General features: G+C 40.4%; 1 pseudogene; it reads right to left on the bottom strand.

Annotated features, from left to right (window-relative positions):
* Positions 1-10951, bottom strand: part of LOC132143258 (cullin-4A-like) — a 15130-nt pseudogene extending 4179 nt beyond the window's left edge.
* Positions 10952-23598: the final 12647 nt, after the last annotated feature.

Raw genomic sequence — 23598 nt, 5'->3', positions numbered from 1 at the left:
CACCTGCTTGAACTGGATCATGATGTCTTTGGAGAGCTCCATGTCTTTGAACATCCCCTCGAGTTTACTGGTGAAACGCTGCTCCACACTCTACAACACACACACACACACACACGTGTCACTTCAGAGAGCAAGTACTGCTGCAGACACAGATGTGCAGAAATTACAAATGGACAAGAGTTAAAGATTGCAATGTGTTTCTGCTCCACTGGAAGAACCAATCAGAATCACAGTCTGATCAGATCAACCAATGAGGAGAGCCTGGGGGCGGAGCTACCCAATTGCAATATTTTGAATATATATTGTTATAGTGTATATTAATAGCTTCTATTTTGTTTCTATATTCCTATTTTTGCACATTTATAAAATGTTCCAGTAACATTTGCTAAACTGAGAAAAAAGTATTTAAAACACATTTTCCACATATAGAAATAACTTGTTTTATAATTTAATTGGAAAAACATTCTTATAACATAGTTTTGTCATTAGGGTACCACAAAAAATGTATTTATCCATTTTAGTAATTTTAGTCCTTAATTTTAAATGATGTTCAGTTGTGTTTGGTGGCAGAAATGACGCGCTGCAGCTTTAAGAGCTAAGGTTAACTAGTCACAGTGAAACTGACTAGTGCTTTTACTGAAGCTGTTCACACGATCATGTGACCTCACTGCTGGGCAACTGTCTGATGGCCAATGAGAAGTCAGATGGGAAACTAACCGTGTTTGAGTTTGGACAGCATGGACTTCTCTGCATCCACAGAGGCACTTTTGCCCACCAGCAGACGCTTGGCCAGATCCTTCTTATAGAAGGCCTCAAACACGTCCTTCCCTGCAGCACACACACACACACACCACAGAATGAGCTCAGCTTCATCTCTGTGTGACAGTCATATGAACTGAAGCTGGAGTCCAGATCACCGTGGATGAAGCGGAAGATGATCATGATCTTGTCCAGAATCCTCTCCAGCTCCTCCTCCGTGGCCTCCTTGTTTCCGGCTCGCAGTTTAGAGTCCACATACTTGGCTGAGGAGACCAGATCAGATCAGAGCGGGTCAGTGAGGAAGAGATTCAGACCTTTATTCGTCAGGGATGCTTATGCTGATGTGAAATATTAAGGCTGATTGGAGGATTAAAACACTTGACATCTGGCAACCATGACCATGAAAACTTGCAGAGGCTTGTTACAAATGTTAAATCCCACAAATGCAATAGTACACTGAAACACCTTCAGGATAAAGAACCAGGGGGCAAATATCAGACATAATGCTTAAAAACAAGGAAGAAAAAGACATTGTGGTCACAATTAAAAAGCATCATGTAGCCCTATGTTATCTGAATGTGAGTTATCTAGTGTGTCTGCGGTGCGGTCGCTCACCGATGAGCTCGGCGGGTTTGTTGGTTCTCTTGTTGATGAAGCTCTCGAAGGCCTCCTTCATGGCGTTGATGAAGCTGTCGTTCCTCTGGAAGCAGCGCTGCGTCACGAGGTCCATCTTGTCCTTGAAGTCCAGCAGCTCCTGAACCATCTCTTTATCTCTCTCTGGAGAACTCACCATCTCTCCACCGAAGCTCTGCGAGACCAAACGTCAAACCTTCGGATAACTGAGATACTCTCATCAGCTTTACTTATAATTTTACTTGTAATTATTTTGTGTTTTTTATTTTAATTTTGTTGGTCTATATTATTAGGTTATATATATATATATATATTTTTTTTTTTTTTTTTTTTTTTTTTTTGAACATTTAATGTTTTTTTTTATACATTGAGTTACTTTAAAGAACAATGCAATGAGAAATGTTGCACTGACATCTAGCTGAAATAAAAAAGAGAGCACAAAACCAGTCATAAGGGTCAATTTTGTTTAACTGATATTTATGCATTTACTGAAAGCTGAATAAATCATCTCTCCAGTGATGTCTGGTTTGTGAGGAGGACAATATTTGAAAATCTGGAATCTGAGGGAGCAAAATACCGTATATTTACGGTAGGAAATGGAACATGATCTTTACTTAATATCCTAATGATTTTTGGCACTAATTTTTTTTACAATTTTGACCCATAAAATGTAGTGTTGTCTATTTCTACAAATATATCTGTGATACTGATGACTGCTTTTGTGCTGCAGGGACACAGACAGGTTTATTATTTTAGTTTATTTGATTTCAAGAAATTAAAAAGTTTTCTTTATGGTTTTATTTTATTTCCCATATAGGTCCTTCAAGGTATCTTGGAGAGGTGAGGTGTCGAAGTCACAACATCTAACTACTGGGGTGCCTCAGGGCTCAGTTCTAGGACCACTTTTCTTCTCTGTCTACATGACATCACTATGTTCTGTCATTCAGAAACATGGCTTTTCATACCACTGCTATACTGATGACACTCAACTCTACTCTAATTCTATCGTGATGATCCGACGGCAGCGGTGTGTGTGCGTGTGTGTGTGTGCGAGTACCTTAATGTAGTCTCTCCAGGCCTGCAGCAGCGCCGTCAGCCCTCCTTTGACTTTACTGAAGAGCTCATAGAGCAGCGTCAGCTCACACACACGGTTCTCATCCAGCAGCATCCGCAGGCCTGCAGCACACACACACACACACACACACACCTTTAGCTCAGCATGTGTGTTTCATTATGTCTCCAGTCTCTGATCTGTCCTCATGATCCAGACCTTTCTGCAGAATGGTGTTCATGTGTTCTCCCAGCAGCTGTTTCTCCACTGTGGCGATGAGCGGCTTCCTGTCACACACAGACCGATGTTAGAGCATTGATTATACTACATATGATTACAGTGATTACACGCCTGCAGGAGACAGCAGCACTGACACACAGCATATTTAACAACAGGGATTCAAAACGATATCTGTTCATTCACATCAAGTAATAAAGCTGGATTAACAGATCTATCACTAGCTGCATGGAAATGCCAAAATGTGCATACATTTTAAAAAGGAGCATAAGAAATGTATGCGCTCAACTAAGTTGTATAAATTTAATATCCAGTAAGAAAACATGCACATAAACTACGATGGAACCACTTTCACTGAATAAATTCATTAATAAGCACATGCGACTTTAAGATGGGACAGCATAAAACTCCTCTAAAATAAAATGCTCAATTGAAGTACTTTTTGAGATTTTAATTTAATTTTCAATAAGTTAACATCACATTCATGTTTATGGTTCTCTGATCTCTCCAGTTAATGGTCACATGACATGCAGCTAAATAAATAAAATATTTAATCTTTTTTTTACAGTGTTTAATTTTAATTGCTTTTATTTAAAAAAAAAAAAAATATATATATATATATATATATATATATATATATATTTAGAATTTATATCTTTCTGATTTAATCCATTTTTATATTTAATTTCTTTTTAAATAAGTTTATATTTGTATCATTTAATTTTTGTATTTCATTTACATTGTTTATTTGTTAATTATTTTTTCAATTTACATTTTATCACTTAATTTTGGTGTTTGCGTTTTGATTGTTTAGATTAAAATAATTTATTTCAATTTACTTTTTTATTATTTAAATCAATTTTAGTAAGTATCTTACCTTAAATTTAAATTATTTATTTACATTTTACTCTTTTCTAACTTAATTGTTGTTTTAATTTTTAAGGAATTAAAAAAATGATTTTATTTTAGGTTTTATTATTTAACTAAATTTTTGCATTTCACCAACTCACAAACTCCAGTTTGAGGAAGCCTTCTGTAAGTCAATGACCGATTTTTTTTTTTCCCTGACATTTTTAGAAGGAATAAAGATAAACACACACACACACACGCACACACACACACACACACACACACACACACACACACACACACACACACACACACACACACACACACACACACACACACACACACACACACACACACACTCACTGTGTGCTCTGATCCAAATAACTGATAACGCGGTCGTTCTCTTCCTCCAGACGCCGTGCCACATGATAAAGGTAGTCAGGAACCTGCGTGAAGAACATGAGCACACATGAACACACACACACAGGCGCGCGTGAGAGTGTCAGTGTGTGAATGCGCTGGTAATGCTCTCACGTCTCTCTCCTGCATGAATCGCTGTCCCTCAGCCGCGTACAGACGGTTCGTCTCCATTAAAAACCGCTGCTCGAACGAGTCCTTATACACCTGTCGACACACACACACACACACACACAGACACAGCTATCCTTGTAAGGACACTCAATAGGTGTAATGGTTTTTATACTGTACAAACTCTATTTTCTATTGCCCTAACCCTAACAGGAAACTTTCACTGTTTTACTTTCTCAAAAAAACTCATTCTGAATGATTTATAAGCGTTTTGAATTACAGGGACTATGTATAATATCCTCATGAATCTCCTTCTTGTTGTCATTAGGTCTTTTACACTGGACAGGGTCAGCATGTGGTCCAATCACCTGCAGGTCTGAGAGCATGCTCAGTAAGCTCCGCAGCAGACTGCGCTCCACCGTCTCTCCGCTTCGCTCGCGCTCGATCTGCTCCAGGATTCCCTCCACCGTCCGGCTCTGAACCACTGCGTCACTCATGATGTGAGTCCGGAACAACTCCAGCCCCGTGTCCCTGACAACACGCGTGTGTTACTATAGCAACACCAGAGTTACTACAGTCCACTTCAACTAAAGAGATCCATCAATGGATGCTCTGCAGTGAATGGGTGCCGTCAGAATGAGAGTCTGATAAAAACATCACAATAATCCACAGCACTCCAGTCCATCAGTGAACATCTGGAGAAGACACAAGATGAAACACATCCAGCATTAAGATGATTTAAACTAGTGTCTATAATCCATAATAACACTTCCTCCAGTGAAAAAGTGTTCTGGTCTGAATCAGGAGAGAAATCTGCACAGATCAAGCAGCGTTTAAACAGCTCTAAACAAATCTGTGAGAGACAACAGCAGATGCACTTTTTCACTGGAGGAAGTGTTATTCTGGATTATTTGAGTTAAAATCATCTTAATGCTGGATGTGTTTCATCTTTTATCTTCTCCAGATGTGAACTGATGGACTGGAGTGCTGTGGATTATTGTGATGTTTTTATCAGACTCTCATTCTGACGGCACCCATTCACTGCAGAGCACCCATTGATGAGACACTGATGCAGTGCTACATTTCTACAAACCTGATGAAGACACACACTCATCCTGATCTCAGATGAACTGAGGGTGAGGATATTATCAGCACATTTTCATTTTTGAGGCAACTATAGCTTTAATAAAAACATTATAGGCTAAATAACAAAACTAATAAAAATTTAAAAAAAAGCTCAAATGAAAATTAAAACAATCTCATTTGATCTCAAGCTAGTGTCTACTACAGCGACTCACAAATCAGGCAACCAACTGGACCTCATCTACACGCGCTGTTGCTCTGTGGACAACTCTTCAGTTGCTCCACTGCACACCTCAGACCACTTCCTCATTACTGCTAACCTAGCACTTACTCCTGAAGTACCTCACACTCCAACGCAGGTCACCTTTCGACGGAACCTACGCTCACTCTCTCCATCTCTACTATCTTCTGTGGTTTCATCCTCGCTTCCTGCACTCTCTCAGTTCTCTGCTCTGGACACGAACAGCGCTACGGACACTCTTTGCTCCACTTTAACATCCTGCTTGGACAACTTTTGCCCACTGTTGTCTAGACCAGCACGCACCGCCCCATCTGCCCCCTGGCTGTCCGAGGTTCTCCGTGAACATCGCTCTAAACTCAGGGCTGCAGAGAGGAAATGGCAGAAATCAAGAAACTCTACAGACCTCAGTGTGTATCAGTCTCTCCTCTCTTCCTTCTCTGCAAATGTCTTCACGGCTAAAACATCCTACTACCACAACAAAATTAACAGCTGTTGTGACGCTCGGACACTCTTCAAGACTTTCTCTTCTCTTCTTAATCTGCCGCCACCACCTCCTCCATCGACTCTTACAGCGGACGACTTTGCAGTTTTCTTCACAAATAAGACGAGATCCATCAGCGACCAATTCTCCACACCGCAGACTGAGGACAACTTCACAATGACCGACGCACACTCTCTCTCCTCTTTCTCTCCACTCTCAGAGATGGACGTCTCCGAACTTCTCCTGTCCAATCATCCTACTACTTGTCCACTTGATCCGATCCCCACTCACCTCCTCCAAGCGATCTCTTCTTCAGTCATACCTTCACTTACTCACATTATCAACTCCTCTCTTCAGTCTGGAACATTTCCCTCAGCATTCAAGCAGGCTCGGGTAAGCCCACTGCTCAAGAAACCATCTCTAAATCCAGCGCTTCTTGAAAACTACAGACCGGTATCCCTTCTTCCATTCATTGCAAAGACACTTGAGCGAGCGGTGTTCAACCAGTTTTCTATCTTCCTTGTACAGAACAACCTCCTGGACAGCAACCAATCTGGCTTCAAAAGTGGCCACTCAACTGAGACTGCTTTGCTCTCGGTTACTGAAGCCCTGTGACTAGCAAGAGCAGCTTCAAAATCCTCGGTACTCATCTTACTGGACCTTTCTGCTGCTTTTGACACTGTTAATCACCAGATTCTCCTGTCCTCCCTCAGAAAGATGGGCATCTCTGGAACAGCACTCCTGTGGTTGAACTGCTTCCTCTCTGAAAGATCATTCAGTGTCTTGGAGGGGTGATGTTTCAAAGTCACAACACTTTGCTACTGGGGTTCCTCAAGGCTCAGTACTTGGACCACTTCTCTTCTCCATCTACATGACATCATTAGGATCTGTCATTCAGAAGCATGGCTTTTCCTATCACTGCTACACTGATGACACCCAACTCTACCTCTCATTCCAACCAGATAACCCGACGGTAGCTGCTCGCATTTCAGCCTGTCTGAGTGACATTTCTAGCTGGATGAATGACCATCACCTTCAGCTTAACCTTACGAAGACAGAACTCCTGGTGATTCCAGCTAACCCATTGCTTCATCACAACTTCTCTATACAGCTGGGCTCATCAACCATTACTCCTTCGAGGACAGCCAGAAACCTAGGAGTTGTGATGGATCATCAGTTAAGCTTCACAGACCACATTGCTACAACTACCCGGTCCTGCAGGTTTGCCTTATACAACATTAGGAAGATTAGACCCTTCCTGTAAGAGTAAGCCAACCAACTTCTTGTCCAAGCTCTTGTTCTCTCCAGACTGGACTATTGTAATGCTCTCCTGGCTCTTCCTGCATGTACTGTCAAGCCTCTGCAATTGATCCAGAATGCAGCAGCGAGGGTTGTCTTCAATGAGCCAAAAAAAGCTCACGTTACTCCTTTCCTCATCAGGTTACACTGGCTACCAGTAGCTGCTAGCATCAAATTCAAGGTACTGATGCTTGCCTACAAGACAACCACTGGCACGGCACCAACATACCCAAATTCACTGGTTAAATCTTATGTGCCCTCCAGAAGTTTGCGCTCTGCAAGTGATCGACGCCTTGTGGTACCATCCCAAAGAAGTTCAAAATCACTCTCAAGGACCTTTTCCTGGACTGTGCCCAGCTGGTGGAATGACCTCCCAATCTCAACTCAACTCATTTTCAAGAAACATCTAAAGACTCATCTTTTTCGCCTGCACTTAACCAACTAACACTAGCACTTTTCCTTTTCTTGTCATTTAATTTTATTTAAAAAAAAACCCTACCTATGCGTTCTATACTAGACTAACTGAGACTTGTCATGGCACTTGTTTACTGTTGTTGTTCTCTTGTTGACCTGACTGCTTCTATTCTTCTCATTTGTAAGTCGCTTTGGATAAAAGCGTCTGCTAAATGATTAAATGTTAAAAATAAAACTGAAAATATAAAAACAAAACAAAAACAAACTCTCTCTACATAATAATTATACACACTACACACGCAATTTATGTAAACAAAAACTTTTGTCTTGGATTTGATTAATCACTTGAGAGCACTAAAAATAATATAATGAATATTAATAAGAGCTATAACAATGTGAGGGACTCACCAGATGGAGGGCAGCAGTGAGTTCTGGAGGACATATGTCCGGTCCAGGAACAAGAAAATACTGCGGATCATGATCTGAAGGAGACCAGACACAACACACACATGATCATATCATCACACACACACACACACACACACACACACACACACACACACACACACACACTCTCTCTCTATGGAGTCAAAATAATGCCATATAAATACACAAAAAATAAAGTATTGCAAAAGAAAATTACGTTTTGCAAACGAAAATCAAAGTATTGAGGAAAATAAATGTGCTTTCTGGAAACAAAAATAAAGAATTGCAAATGAAAATTTTTGTTTTGAAAAGTTTTGCAAACAAAAACGAAGATTTGCTAAACATAAATGAAATGGCGCGAAATTTATTTGCAACGCTGCTTTTATTTAGCATGTCAGTTTAGTTTGAGCTGGCGATGACGTTTTCCCTTTGCGCTTCACGTTTCTGCGCGTCTTGCTTTGTGGCACGGTTTTGACGTGGGGGCGGAGTCAAGGGACGGGGGCGTGTACAACATGCCTCCCTGGAAGTGACATCATCGGCCCGGGACGCAGCTCACTGATCCAGCTCCTGTCATGATGAGCAGAGGCTTGCGAGTGGATCTTTTTCTTTTATTCAGTAGAATTAAATAGAATTAAGAACATGCATGTTTTCGTTTGATTTACTTTATCAACAAATGTATTTGTGTATTAGCAGTGTTTAGTCAAGTCAAAGAAGTTGTTACCATGAACATCTGGCGTTTATTTCTCTCAGTGTGAACACTAAAATGTGTGTTGTTTCCTTTGGTTAACTGCATGTGTATTAACAGTGTTTGTTTAAAATCTCTTAACATGTGGAGGACGCCAGCGCACAGAAAAGTTCTTTGCAAAACGTTATTTTCTTTTGCAATACTTTATTTCTTTGCGTACATATACGCCATTATTTTGCCTCCACACTCTCTCTCTGTACCGTTTGTCTGCAGTGGTCCTGCCAGCAGCGGTTCATCTTCTTCAGGAAGGACAGATTGTCCAGAGACTCTGTGTGACTCTGTTAAGGGTTACAGCGCCCTCTAGCAAGCAGCTACTGTTAGCTTTAGTAGAGTAGCTTTACTTCAGTATCGTTGTTTTATCTGGAAACTTATGACTTTAACTTCACTGCATTTGAAAGACAAATACTGTACTTTTCTCTCCACTACATTTCTATCAAGAATCAAGATCCTCCAAGTAAAGTTGTTACTATGTAGCAGCTTTGAAAAGTCAGAGGGTGATTTTATTTTATTTTCTAAAACATTCCTTTTTTTCAGTATCAGTAATCACTGAAGTAGGGTTACATGAAGTGATTTCCCAGTGTTAACACACACACACACACACACACACACACACTCATTCACACACACACACACACACACACACACACACACACACACACACACACACGCTGATGAAGGATATTCCCTGAACTGAAGGATCTGCTCCTGCACGTGATCTTCACACACTTGGCGCAGCTGCCTGTACAACAAGGGCGACACTTTATAGGAGCACAGATTCTCCACGGCCTGCAGAGACAACACACACACACACACACACGTGTGAAGAGAGGAATCATGGGTAACCGCTCTGAAACATCCTCAAATATCAGCACACCTGCCACTGAAGGGCTGCTCAACAGTTACGTCAGATAATGTTGATGTAATAGCAAGCGTAATTCATTTATATTTGATTCAGGTGTAATTGTGCTTTCATTCTTAGTGCATTTAAATGCTTCTTTGAAATGAAGAAACATGACCGTGACATTCACATTCGCTGCCTCGCTGCAGATCAACACTCACTTCTACACGTGTTTGAAGAAACCATGATACACTACAACACTAAAAAAATATACATCAACCACGCATTAAACTGATCAAAAGTAAAGACATTTACAATGTGACAAAAGATGGATGTTTTCAAATAATGCTGTTGAACTTTCTATTAATCTGTAAATCCTGAAAAATAAAATGTATCACAGTTTCCATAAAAATATAAATGTGTTCAACACTGATAATAATCAGAAATGTTTCTTGAGCAGTAAATCATCATATTTTCATGATTTCTGAAGATCATGTGACACTGAAGACTGGAGGAATGATGCTGAAAATACAGCGGAGCATCACAGAAATAAATTACACTTTAACAGAGATTGTCAGGTTTGTCTCTCCAGATCTCAGGTAGTTATAGTTCACCTGGTAAAGCTCCTCCAGGCTGTATCTGATGGAGGTGCTGTTCTGGATGGCGCTGACGGAGTCTCTGAGCTTCATCCATGTGTCTTCAGTGTACGAGTCCTTCAGCCTCGGTCTGTCTGCAAAACACATCAAATACTGCTCACCAGTCCTCAGTATAACAAATAATAATCTAGAAGTAAAAGCTGATGTTTACTGTGTTCACACACACACACACACACACACACACACTGTTCTGAAAGTGTTTGTGTAATAGTTCTAGTCTAATCTCACCTTTAAAGTTCTTTATGACAAGTTTCTTCGACGATCCTGATTTGGCTGGTTTGGTGAGTCCATTAACGTTTGATTTCTGATTGTTCTGAATGTCTTCCGCCATCATGAGCTGGATCTGATCTGAATTCACTTATGAAATATAATAAATACAATAACGCAGATTTGAACTGTTAGCCGTTAGCTACAAACCAGAACTAGAACCAGAACCATGAAAACCGGATCCAAACCTCATGAAGTGAGTCCCACCGCTGCTGGGGATCCACACGACACACGCCTGCACATATCCATCATATCTTCATCATAATCATCATCATATAAAGTTTATTTTAATAAACTCATATTCACTCTGATTGATCCGAGAGAACAAGATGACTGACAGCGAATCTGCCGCCACAGGATCAGCAGACACACACACGCACATCTGTAGAGCACAAATAACACAAGATAAAATAATACAATTATATGTAAAACACCACTGGAAAAAAAAAACTCAGTGTGACTAACTCATTACTTTACAGTTAGAATACAGCATATGTTCCCGTCAACTGAAATGGCATTATTTATTATTGATAACATTACTAAAAACTTACTTAGCAGACTAGTGTTATAAATCTCAATTTAATGCGTCAGTTACAGCACACAGACGCTTAAGTGGAAAACATGTTTATGCAAATATTCGCGTCGCTGGAACTGAGGTGTTTTAATAATATTTACATTTATAGAAAGTGCAGATTGGAAACCACAGCCGCGCGATCACAGATGTAAACAAGAAGGGCGGCTGTGACGTCATCAGTGCACGCGCGAAGGGGTGTGAAATCAGCTGGGTAAACAAATTAAATTTGTTCGTTTATATAATTCAGTATTCATCACGCTTGTGTATAATAACGCTTGTGATCATTATGAGGGTTATTAAAACGAATGAGTAAATTAATGGTAGTTGCGTAATTTCACACACTAGTTTAATAGTACATACTAAATACTTCATTCATCACGTCTTTAAATGGCACTGATTGTGTGAATGTAATGTGTGCATGGCTTGTGTTCTACTTTGACAGCAGCACACTAGATATCTGACAGCTGTGTGTTTGTGGAGGTCAGATGTGAGTATGTGTAGTGAGTATGTGTAGTGTGTGAGAGTGACGTGACATTCAGCCAAGTATGGTGACCCATACTCAGAATTTGTGCTCTGCATTTAACCCATCCAAAATGCACACACACAGAGCAGTGAACACACACACACTGTGAGCACACACCCGGAGCAGTGGGCAGCCATTTATGCTGCGGCGCCCGGGGAGCAGTTGGGGGTTCGATGCCTTGCTCAAGGGCACCTAAGTCGTGGTATTGAAGGTGGAGAGAGAACTGTACATGCACTCCCCCCACCCACAATTCCTGCCGGCCCGGGACTCAAACTCACAACCTTTCGATTGGGAGTCCGACTCTCTAACCATTAGGCCACGACTTCCCCACATGTGAGTATGTGTAGTGTGTGTGTGTAGTATGTGATGTGAGTATGTGTAGTGTGTGAGTAGTATGATGCGAGTATGTGTAGTGTGTGTGTGTAGAATGATGTGAGTATGTGTAGTGTGTGTGTAGTATGTGATGTGAGTATGTGTAGTGTGTGTGTGTTTAGTATGCGATGCGAGTATGTATAGTGTGTGTAGTATGTGATGTGAGTATGTGTAGTGTGTGTGTGTAGTATCTGATGTGAGTATGTGTAGTGTGTGAGTAGTATGATGTGAGTATGTGTAGTGTGTGTGTGTTTAGTATGTGATTGCGAGTATGTGTAGTGTGTGTGTAGTATGTGATGCGAGTATGTGTAGTGTGTGTGTAGTATGTGATGTGAGTATGTGTAGTGTGCGTGTAGTATGTTATGTGAGTATGTGTAGTGTGTGTGTGATGTGATGTGAGTATTTGTAGTGTGTGAGTAGTATGATGCGAGTATGTGTAGTGTGTGTGTGTTTAGTATGTGATGCGAGTATGTGTAGTATGTGATGTGAGTATGTGTAGTGTGTGAGTAGTATGATGTGAGTATGTGTAGTGTGTGTGTGTTTAGTATGTGATGCGAGTATGTGTAGTATGTGTAGTATGTGTAGTGTGTGTGTTGTATGTGATGTGAGTATGTGTAGTGTGTGTTCAATTCCAGGCTGCAGCAAAGTCAGATTGTGCAGAAGAATCATCTGTTTCCTGTGGTCTTGTCCTGGTGCTCCTCTGAGACAAGGTCTTTACAGGGGATCTGTATCTGGGGCTCTAGTTGTCCTGGTCTCCGCTGTCTTTCAGGGATGTAGAGGTCCTTTCTAGGTGCTGATCCACCATCTGGTCTGGATACGTACTGGATCCGGGTGACTGCAGTGACCCTCTGATCTGGACACAGACTGGATCTGGTGGCTACGATGACCACGAAATAAGAGATTATTAGCGAAATATTATATAGAAATATTAGCGTAGATGCCATTCTTCTAATGATGTAGAAGAATGTTCTTGATGTTATGTGTAAGCAGGTTAAAGAAATGGGTCTTTAATCTAGATTTAAACTGCAAGAGTGTGTCTGCCTCCCGAACAATTTTAGGTAGGTTATTCCAGAGCTTAGGAGCCAAATAGGAAAAGGATCTGCCGCCCGCAGTTGATTTTGATATTCTAGGTATAATCAAATTGCCTGAGTTTTGAGAACTTAGCGGACGTAGAGGATTATAATGTAACAGGAGCTCATTCAAATACTGAGGTGCTAAACCATTCAGGGCTTTATAAGTAATAAGCAATATTTTAAAATCTATACGATGTTTGATAGGTAGCCAGTGCAGTGTTGACAGGACCGGGCTAATATGGTCATACTTCCTGGTTCTAGTAAGAACTCTTGCTGCTGCATTTTGGACTAGCTGTAGTTTGTTTACTAAGCGTGCAGAACAACCACCCAATAAAGCATTACAATAATCATTGTCATGTCAATAAAACATCAGGTCATAGATGCATGGATTAACATTTCTGCATTTGACATTGAGAGCATAGGCATAATTTAGATATATTTTTTGAGATGGAAAAATGCAGTTTTACAAATGCTAGAAATGTGGCTTTCTAAGGAAAGATTGCGATCAAATAGCACACCTAGTTTCCTAACTGATGATGAAGAATTGACAGAGCAACCATCAAGTCTTAGACAGTGTTCTAGGTTATTACAAGCAGAGTTTTTAGGTCCTATAATTAACACCTCTGTTAATTATAGTTAGTATGTGATGTGAGTATGTGTAATGTGTGAGTAGTATGTGATGTGAGTATGTTTAGTGTCTGTGTAGAATGTGATGTATATGTAGTGTGTGTAGTATGTAATGTGAGTATGTGTGGTGTGTGTATGTAGTATGTGATGCGAGTATGTGTAGTGTGTATGTAGTATGTGATGCGAGTATGTGTAGTGTGTGTGTAGTATGTGATGTGAGTGTGTGTAGTGTGTGTGTAGTATGTGATGTATGTGTAGTGTGTGTGAGTAGTATGTGATGTGAGTATGTGTAGTGTGTGTGTAGTATGTGATGTGAGTATGTGTAGTGTGTGTGTGTAGTATTTGATGTAAGTGTAGTGTATGTGTAGTATGTGATGTGAGTATGTGTTGTGTGTGTAGTATGTGATGTGAGTATGTGTAGTGTGTGTGTGAGTAGTATGTGATGCGAGTATGTGTAGTGTGTAGTATGTGATGTGAGTATGTGTAGTGTGTGTGTGTAGTATGTGATGTGAGTATGTGTAGTGTGTGTGTAGTATGTGATGTGAGTATGTGTAGTGTGTGTGTGTAGTATGTGATGTGAGTATGTGTAGTGTGTGTGTAGTATGTGATGTGAGTATGTGTAGTGTGTGTGTAGTATGTGATGTGAGTATGTGTAGTGTGTGTATGTAGTATGTGATGCGAGTATGTGTAGTGTGTGTGTAGTATGTGATGTGAGTATGTGTAGTGTGTGTGTAGTATGTGATGCGAGTATGTGTAGTGTGTGTGTGTGTGTAGTATGTGATGTGAGTATGTGTAGTGTGTGAGTAGTATGATGCGAGTATGTGTAGTGTGTGTGTAGTATGTGATGTGAGTATGTGTAGTGTGTGAGTAGTATGATGTGAGTATGTGTAGTGTGTGTGTAGTATGTGATGTGAGTATGTGTAGTGTGTGAGTAGTATGATGTGAGTATGTGTAGTGTGTGTGTAGTATGTGATGCGAGTATGTGTAGTGTGTGTATGTAGTATGTGATGCGAGTATGTGTAGTGTGTGTGTAGTATGTGTAGTGTGTGTAGTATGTGATGCGAGTATGTGTAGTGTGTGTCTAGTATGTGATGTGAGTATGTGTAGTGTGTGTGTAGTGTGTGTAGTGTGTGTGTAGTATGTGATGTATGTGTAGTGTGTGTGAGTAGTATGTGATGCGAGTATGTGTAGTGTGTATGTGTAGTATGTGATGTGAGTATGTGTAGTGTCTGTGTAGTATGTGATGTATGTGTAGTGTGTGTGTGTAGTATGTGATGTGAGTATGTGTAGTGTGTGAATAGTATGATGCGAGTATGTGTAGTGTGTGTGTAGTATTTCGATGTGAGTATGTGTAGTGTGTGAGTAGTATGATGCGGGTATGTGTAGTGTGTGTGTAGTATGTGATGCGAGTATGTGTAGTGTGTGTATGTGGTATGTGATGCGAGTATGTGTAGTGTGTGTGTAGTATGTGATGTGAGTATGTGTAGTGTGTGTGTAGTATGTGATGTGAGTATGTGTAGTGTGTGTATGTAGTATGTGATGCGAGTATGTGTAGTGTGTGTGTAGTATGTGATGTGAGTATGTGTAGTGTGTGTGTAGTATGTGATGTGAGTATGTGTAGTGTGTGTGAGTAGTATGTGATGCGAGTATGTGTAGTGTGTGTGAGTAGTATGTGATGCGAGTATGTGTAGTGTGTGTGTGTAGTATGTGATGTGAGTATGTGTAGTGTGTGTGTGTAGTATGTGATGTGAGTATGTGTAGTGTGTGTGTAGTATGTGATGTGAGTATGTGTAGTGTGTGTGTAGTATGTGATGCGAGTATGTTTAGTGTGTGTGTGTAGTATGTGATGTGAGTATGTGTAGTGTGTGTGTGTAGTATGTGATGTGAGTATGTGTAGTGTGTGTATAGTATGTGATGTGAGTATGTGTAGTGTGTGTGTAGTATGTGATGCGAGTATGTTTAGTGTGTGTGTGTAGTATGTGATGTGAGTATGTGTAGTGTGTGTGTGTGTAGTATGTGATGTGAGTATGTGTAGTGTGTGTGTAGTATGTGATGTGAGTATGTGTAGTGTGTGTGTGTAGTATGTGATGCGAGTATGTGTAGTGTGTGTGTGTGTGTAGTATGTGATGTGAGTATGTGTAGTGTGTGTGTAGTATGTGATGTATGTGTAGTGTGTGTGAGTAGTATGTGATGTGAGTATGTGTAGTGTGTGAGTAGTATGATGCGAGTATGTGTAGTGTGTGTGTAGTATGTGATGTGAGTATGTGTAGTGTGTGAGTAGTATGATGCGGGTATGTGTAGTGTGTGTGTAGTATGTGATGCGAGTATGTGTAGTGTGTGTATGTGGTATGTGATGCGAGTATGTGTAGTGTGTGTGTAGTATGTGATGTGAGTATGTGTAGTGTGTGTGTAATATGTGATGTGAGTATGTGTAGTGTGTGTATGTAGTATGTGATGCGAGTATGTGTAGTGTGTGTGTAGTATGTGATGTGAGTATGTGTAGTGTGTGTGTAGTATGTGATGTGAGTATGTGTAGTGTGTGTGAGTAGTATGTGATGCGAGTATGTGTAGTGTGTGTGTGTAGTATGTGATGTGAGTATGTGTAGTGTGTGTGTGTAGTATGTGATGTGAGTATGTGTAGTGTGTGTGTAGTATGTGATGTGAGTATGTGTAGTGTGTGTGTAGTATGTGATGCGAGTATGTTTAGTGTGTGTGTGCAGTATGTGATGTGAGTATGTGTAGTGTGTGTGTGTAGTATGTGATGTGAGTATGTGTAGTGTGTGTGTAGTATGTGATGTGAGTATGTGTAGTGTGTGTGTAGTATGTGATGCGAGTATGTGTAGTGTGTGTGTGTGTGTAGTATGTGATGTGAGTATGTGTAGTGTGTGTGTAGTATGTGATGTATGTGTAGTGTGTGTGAGTAGTATGTGATGTGAGTATGTGTAGTGTGTGAGTAGTATGATGCGAGTATGTGTAGTGTGTGTGTAGTATGTGATGCGAGTATGTTTACTGTGTGTGTGCAGTATGTGATGTGAGTATGTGTAGTGTGTGTGTGTAGTATGTGATGTGAGTATGTGTAGTGTGTGTGTAGTATGTGATGTGAGTATGTGTAGTGTGTGTGTAGTATGTGATGCGAGTATGTGTAGTGTGTGTGTGTGTAGTATGTGATGTGAGTATGTGTAGTGTGTGTGTAGTATGTGATGTATGTGTAGTGTGTGTGAGTAGTATGTGATGTGAGTATGTGTAGTGTGTGAGTAGTATGATGCGAGTATGTGTAGTGTGTGTGTAGTATGTGATGCGAGTATGTGTAGCGTGTGTATGTAGTATGTGATGCGAGTATGTGTAGTGTGTGTGTAGTATGTGATGTGAGTATGTGTAGTGTGTAGTATGTGATGTGAGTATGTGTAGTGTGTGAGTAGTATGATGCGAGTATGTGTAGTGTGTGTGTAGTATGTGATGCGAGTATGTGTAGTGTGTGTATGTAGTATGTGATGCGAGTATGTGTAGTGTGTGTGTAGTATGTGATGTGAGTATGTGTAGTGTGTGTGTAGTATGTGTAGTGTGTGTAGTATGTGATGCGAGTATGTGTAGTGTGTGTCTAGTATGTGATGTGAGTATGTGTAGTGTGTATGTAGTGTGTGTAGTGTCTGTGTAGTATGTGATGTATGTGTAGTGTGTGTGAGTAGTATGTGATGCGAGTATGTGTAGTGTGTATGTGTAGTACGTGATGTGAGTATGTGTAGTGTCTGTGTAGTATGTGATGTATGTGTAGTGTGTGTGTGTAGTATGTGATGTGAGTATGTGTAGTGTGTGAATAGTATGATGTGAGTATGTGTAGTGTGTGTGTAGTATTTCGATGTGAGAATGTGTAGTGTGTGAGTAGTATGATCCGAGTATGTGTAGTGTGTGTGTAGTATGTGATGCGAGTATGTGTTGTGTGTGTGTAGTATGTGATGTGAGTATGTGTAGTGTGTGTGAGTAGTATGTGATGCGAGTATGTGTAGTGTGTGTGTGTAGTATGTGATGTGAGTATGTGTAGTGTGTGTGTGTAGTATGTGATGTGAGTATGTGTAGTGTGTGATGTTAGTATGTGTAGTGTGTGTAGTATGTGATGCGAGTATGTTTAGTGTGTGTGTGTAGTATGTGATGTGAGTATGTGTAGTGTGTGTGTGTAGTATGTGATGTGAGTATGTGTAGTGTGTGTGTGTGTGTGTGTAGTATGTGATGTGAGTATGTGTAGTGTGTGTAGTATGTGATGCGAGTATGTTTAGTGTGTGTGTTTAGTATATGATGTGAGTATGTGTAGTGTGTGTGTAGTATGTGATGTATGTGTAGTGTGTGTGAGTAGTATGTGATGTGAGTATGTGTAGTGTGTGAGTAGTATGATGCGAGTATGTGTAGTGTGTGTGAGTAGTATGTGATGTGAGTATGTGTAGTGTGTGTGTAGTATGTGATGCGAGTATGTGTTGTGTGTGTGTAGTATGTGATGTGAGTATGTGTAGTGTGTGTGAGTAGTATGTGATGCGAGTATGTGTAGTGTGTGTGTGTAGTATGTGATGTGAGTATGTGTAGTGTGTGTGTGTAGTATGTGATGTGAGTATGTGTAGTGTGTGATGTTAGTATGTGTAGTGTGTGTGTAGTATGTGATGCGAGTATGTTTAGTGTGTGTGTGTAGTATATGATGTGAGTATGTGTAGTGTGTGTGTGTAGTATGTGATGTGAGAATGTGTAGTGTGTGTGTGTGTGTGTGTAGTATGTGATGTGAGTATGTGTAGTGTGTGTGTAGTATGTGATGCGAGTATGTGTAGTGTGTGTGTGTGTAGTATGTGATGTGAGTATGTGTGTAGTATGTGATGTATGTGTAGTGTGTGTGAGTAGTATGTGATGTGAGTATGTGTAGTGTGTGAGTAGTATGATGCGAGTATGTGTAGTGTGTGTGTAGTATGTGATGTGAGTATGTGTAGTGTGTGAGTAGTATGATGCGAGTATGTGTAGTGTGTGTGTAGTATGTGATGCGAGTATGTGTAGTGTGTGTATGTAGTATGTGATGCGAGTATGTGTAGTGTGTGTGTAGTATGTGATGTGAGTATGTGTAGTGTATGTGTAGTATGTGTAGTGTCTGTGAAGTATGTGATGTATGTGTAGTGTGTGTGTGTAGTATGTGATGTGAGTATGTGTAGTGTGTGAGTAGTATGATGCGAGTATGTGTAGTGTGTGTGTAGTATGTGATGCGAGTATGTGTAGTGTGTGTATGTAGTATGTGATGCGAGTATGTGTAGTGTGTGTGTAGTATGTGATGTGAGTATGTGTAGTGTGTGTGTAGTATGTGATGTATGTGTAGTGTGTGTGTGTAGTATGTGATTTGAGTATGTGTAGTGTGTGTGTGTAGTATGTGATGTGAGTATGTGTAGTGTGTGAGTAGTATGATGCGAGTATGTGTAGTGTGTGTGTAGTATGTGATGCGAGTATGTGTATGTAGTATGTGATGCGAGTATGTGTAGTGTGTGTGTAGTATGTGATGTGAGTATGTGTAGTGTGTGTGTAGTATGTGTGTAGTATGTGATGCGAGTATGTGTAGTGTGTGTCTAGTATGTGATGTGAGTATGTGTAGTGTGTATGTAGTGTGTGTAGTGTCTGTGTAGTATGTGATGTATGTGTAGTGTGTGTGAGTAGTATGTGATGCGAGTATGTGTAGTGTGTATGTGTAGTATGTGATGTGAGTATGTGTAGTGTCTGTGTAGTATGTGATGTATGTGTAGTGTGTGTGTGTAGTATGTGATGTGAGTATGTGTAGTGTGTGAATAGTATGATGCGAGTATGTGTAGTGTGTGTGTAGTATTTCGATGTGAGTATGTGTAGTGTGTGAGTAGTATGATGCGAGTATGTGTAGTGTGTGTGTAGTATGTGATGCGAGTATGTGTTGTGTGTGTGTAGTATGTGATGTGAGTATGTGTAGTGTGTGTGAGTAGTATGTGATGCGAGTATGTGTAGTGTGTGTGTGTAGTATGTGATGTGAGTATGTGTAGTGTGTGTGTGTAGTATGTGATGTGAGTATGTGTAGTGTGTGATGTTAGTATGTGTTGTGTGTGTGTAGTATTTGATGTGAGTATGTTTAGTGTGTGTGTGTAGTATATGATGTGAGTATGTGTAGTGTGTGTGTGTAGTATGTGATGTGAGTATGTGTAGTGTGTGTGTGTGTGTGTAGTATGTGATGTGAGTATGTGTAGTGTGTGTGTAGTATGTGATGCGAGTATGTTTAGTGTGTGTGTGTAGTATATGATGTGAGTATGTGTAGTGTGTGTGTAGTATGTGATGTATGTGTAGTGTGTGTGAGTAGTATGTGATGTGAGTATGTGTAGTGTGTGAATAGTATGATGCGAGTATGTGTAGTGTGTGTGAGTAGTATGTGATGTGAGTATGTGTAGTGTGTGTGTAGTATGTGATGCGAGTATGTGTTGTGTGTGTGTAGTATGTGATGTGAGTATGTGTAGTGTGTGTGAGTAGTATGTGATGCGAGTATGTGTAGTGTGTGTGTGTAGTATGTGATGTGAGTATGTGTAGTGTGTGTGTGTAGTATGTGATGTGAGTATGTGTAGTGTGTGATGTTAGTATGTGTAGTGTGTGTGTAGTATGTGATGCGAGTATGTTTAGTGTGTGTGTGTAGTATATGATGTGAGTATGTGTAGTGTGTGTGTGTGTAGTATGTGATGTGAGTATGTGTAGTGTGTGTGTAGTATGTGATGCGAGTATGTGTAGTGTGTGTGTGTGTGTGTGTGTAGTATGTGATGTGAGTATGTGTGTAGTATGTGATGTATGTGTAGTGTGTGTGAGTAGTATGTGATGTGAGTATGTGTAGTGTGTGAGTAGTATGATGCGAGTATGTGTAGTGTGTGTGTAGTATGTGATGTGAGTATGTGTAGTGTGTGAGTAGTATGATGCGAGTATGTGTAGTGTGTGTGTAGTTATGTGATGCGAGTATGTGTAGTGTGTGTATGTAGTATGTGATGCGAGTATGTGTAGTGTGTGTGTAGTATGTGATGTGAGTATGTGTAGTGTATGTGTAGTATGTGTAGTGTCTGTGTAGTATGTGATGTATGTGTAGTGTGTGTGTGTAGTATGTGATGTGAGTATGTGTAGTGTGTGAGTAGTATGATGCGAGTATGTGTAGTGTGTGTGTAGTATGTGATGCGAGTATGTGTAGTGTGTGTATGTAGTATGTGATGCGAGTATGTGTAGTGTGTGTGTAGTATGTGATGTGAGTATGTGTAGTGTGTGTGTAGTATGTGATGTATGTGTAGTGTGTGTGAGTAGTATGTGATGTGAGTACGTGTAGTGTGTGTGTGTAGTATGTGATGTGAGTATGTGATGCGAGTATGTGTGTAGTATGTGATGTGAGTATGTGTAGTGTGTGTGTAGTATGTGATGCGAGTATGTGTAGTGTGTGTGTGTGTGTGTAGTTTGTGATGCGAGTATGTGTAGTGTGTGTTTGTAGTATGTGGTGCGAGTATGTGTAGTGTGTGTGTGTAGTATGTGATGTGAGTATGTGTAGTGTGTGTGTGTAGTATGTGATGTGAGTATGTGTAGTGTGTGTGTGTAGTATGTGATTTGAGTATGTGTAGTGTGTGTGTGTAGTATGTGATGTGAGTATGTGTAGTGTGTGAGTAGTATGATGCGAGTATGTGTAGTGTGTGTGTAGTATGTGATGTGAGTATGTGTAGTGTGTGAGTAGTATGATGCGAGTATGTGTAGTGTGTGTGTAGTATGTGATGCGAGTATGTGTAGTGTGTGTATGTAGTATGTGATGCGAGTATGTGTAGTGTGTGTGTAGTATGTGATGTGAGTATGTGTAGTGTGTGTGTAGTATGTGATGTATGTGTAGTGTGTGTGAGTAGTATGTGATGTGAGTATGTGTAGTGTGTGTGTAGTATGTGATGTGAGTATGTGATGCGAGTATGTGTGTAGTATGTGATGTGAGTATGTGTAGTGTGTGTGTAGTATGTGATGCGAGTATGTGTAGTGTGTGTGTGTAGTATGTGATGTGAGTATGTGTAGTGTGTGTGTGTAGTATGTGATGTGAGTATGTGTAGTGTGTGTGTGTAGTATGTGATGTGAGTATGTGTAGTGTGTGTGTGTAGTATGTGATGTGAGTATGTGTAGTGTGTGTATGTAGTATGTGATGCGCGTATGTGTAGTGTGTGTGTAGTATGTGATGTGAGTATGTGTAGTGTGTGTGTGTAGTATGTGATGTGAGTATGTGTAGTGTGTGTGTGTAGTATGTGATGTGAGTATGTGTAGTGTGTGTGTGTAGTATGTGATGTGAGTATGTGTAGTGTGTAGTATGTGATGTGAGTATGTGTAGTGTGTGTATGTAGTATGTGATGCGCGTATGTGTAGTGTGTGTGTAGTATGTGATGCGAGTATGTGTAGTGTGTGTGATGATAAATCACATCTAAAGAGGAAAAAAGATATGATGGCACACACTGATACATACACTACATCACTCAAATCAAGTACAGATAAAAACCTAACAGAAACTAATTTTTTTTTTGCATTAAATGAAAAACAAAACCTGTGACAAAAACATAAAATAATCAATCTGTAAAGAAATAAGTGTGACTTGAGTGACGTGAGTCTTCTTGGTGTGTGTGTGTTTGTGTGTGTGTGTTTCAGTCACGCTGGGATCGATGACTTGAGGAAATGGGGAATGTTGTTCCTCATCAATCAGCTCTTCAAGATCTATTTTAAAGTAAGTCCCGAATGCTGACTTTTGACCTATTATCAATATATAATTGATATCATTTTATAGTTTAGAATGAACTTTTATTTTTATATTTAAAATTTTTTATTTACATTTTTAGAATTTTGTCAAGTACATTTGTCATTTTTTTATATTGTTTATAGGCTTAATCTACTTTTATTTCAGTTTTAGTTTTAATTTTAGTTCAGTTTTAGTTTTTTTTTTTTTTGGTTCCAGTTATTAATTTGAGTGATTTAGTGACACATATTTTATTTATTTGTCAATGTAGCATTTCTAATTGTCATGTTAGTTTTTATAGTTTTGTGGTGTTAGTGAGGGGTAATAATCTGTGTCTGTGTGTGTGTGTGTGTGTATCTGTATGTGTGTGTGTGTGTGTGTGTCTGTGTGCGTGTGTGTGTCTGAGATCCCCCATCTTTTCACAGATCTTCAACAGATCTCTGGAGTTGTGTGAAGTGCCTTCCTGCTTCAAACGCTCCACCATAATCCCCATTCCAAAGAAACCCAAGATAACAGGACTTAACGACTACAGACCTGTGGCTCTAACGTCTGTCGTCATGAAGTCGTTTAAAAAACTGGTTCTGGCTTATCTGAAGGACATCACTGGACCCTTACTGGACCCCCTGCAGTTTGCTTACCGAGCAAACAGGTCCGTGGATGATGCAATCAACATGGGATTGCACTTCATCCTGCAACATCTGGACAAAACAGGGATTTATGTGAGGATCCTGTTTGTGGACTTTAGTTCGGCTTTCAACACCATCATCCCAACAACCCTCCAGACCAAACTGACCCAGCTCTCTGTTCCTAGCTCTATCTGTCAGTGGATCACCAGCTTTCTGACAGATAGGCAACAGTTAGTGAGACTGGGGAAATTCATGTCAAACAGCTGCTCCACCAACACTGGTGCCCCTCAGGGATGTGTTCTCTCCCCTCTGCTCTTCTCCCTGTACACCAACGACTGCACCTCTAAAGACCCCTCTGTCAACCTCCTGAAGTTTGCAGACGACACTACAGTCATCGGCCTCATCCAGGACGGTGACGAGTCTGCTTACAGACAGGAGGTTGAGCAGCTGGCTGTCTGGTGCACTCTCAACAACCTGGAGCTGAACACGCTCAAAACAGTGGAGATGATCGAGGACTTCAGGAGAAACCCCCCTGCACTCC

The sequence above is a fragment of the Carassius carassius genome, chromosome 7, assembly GCF_963082965.1.
Source record: "Carassius carassius chromosome 7, fCarCar2.1, whole genome shotgun sequence".
Taxonomy (NCBI): Eukaryota; Metazoa; Chordata; class Actinopteri; order Cypriniformes; family Cyprinidae; genus Carassius; species Carassius carassius.
This window is presented reverse-complemented; position numbering and strand designations above follow the sequence as displayed.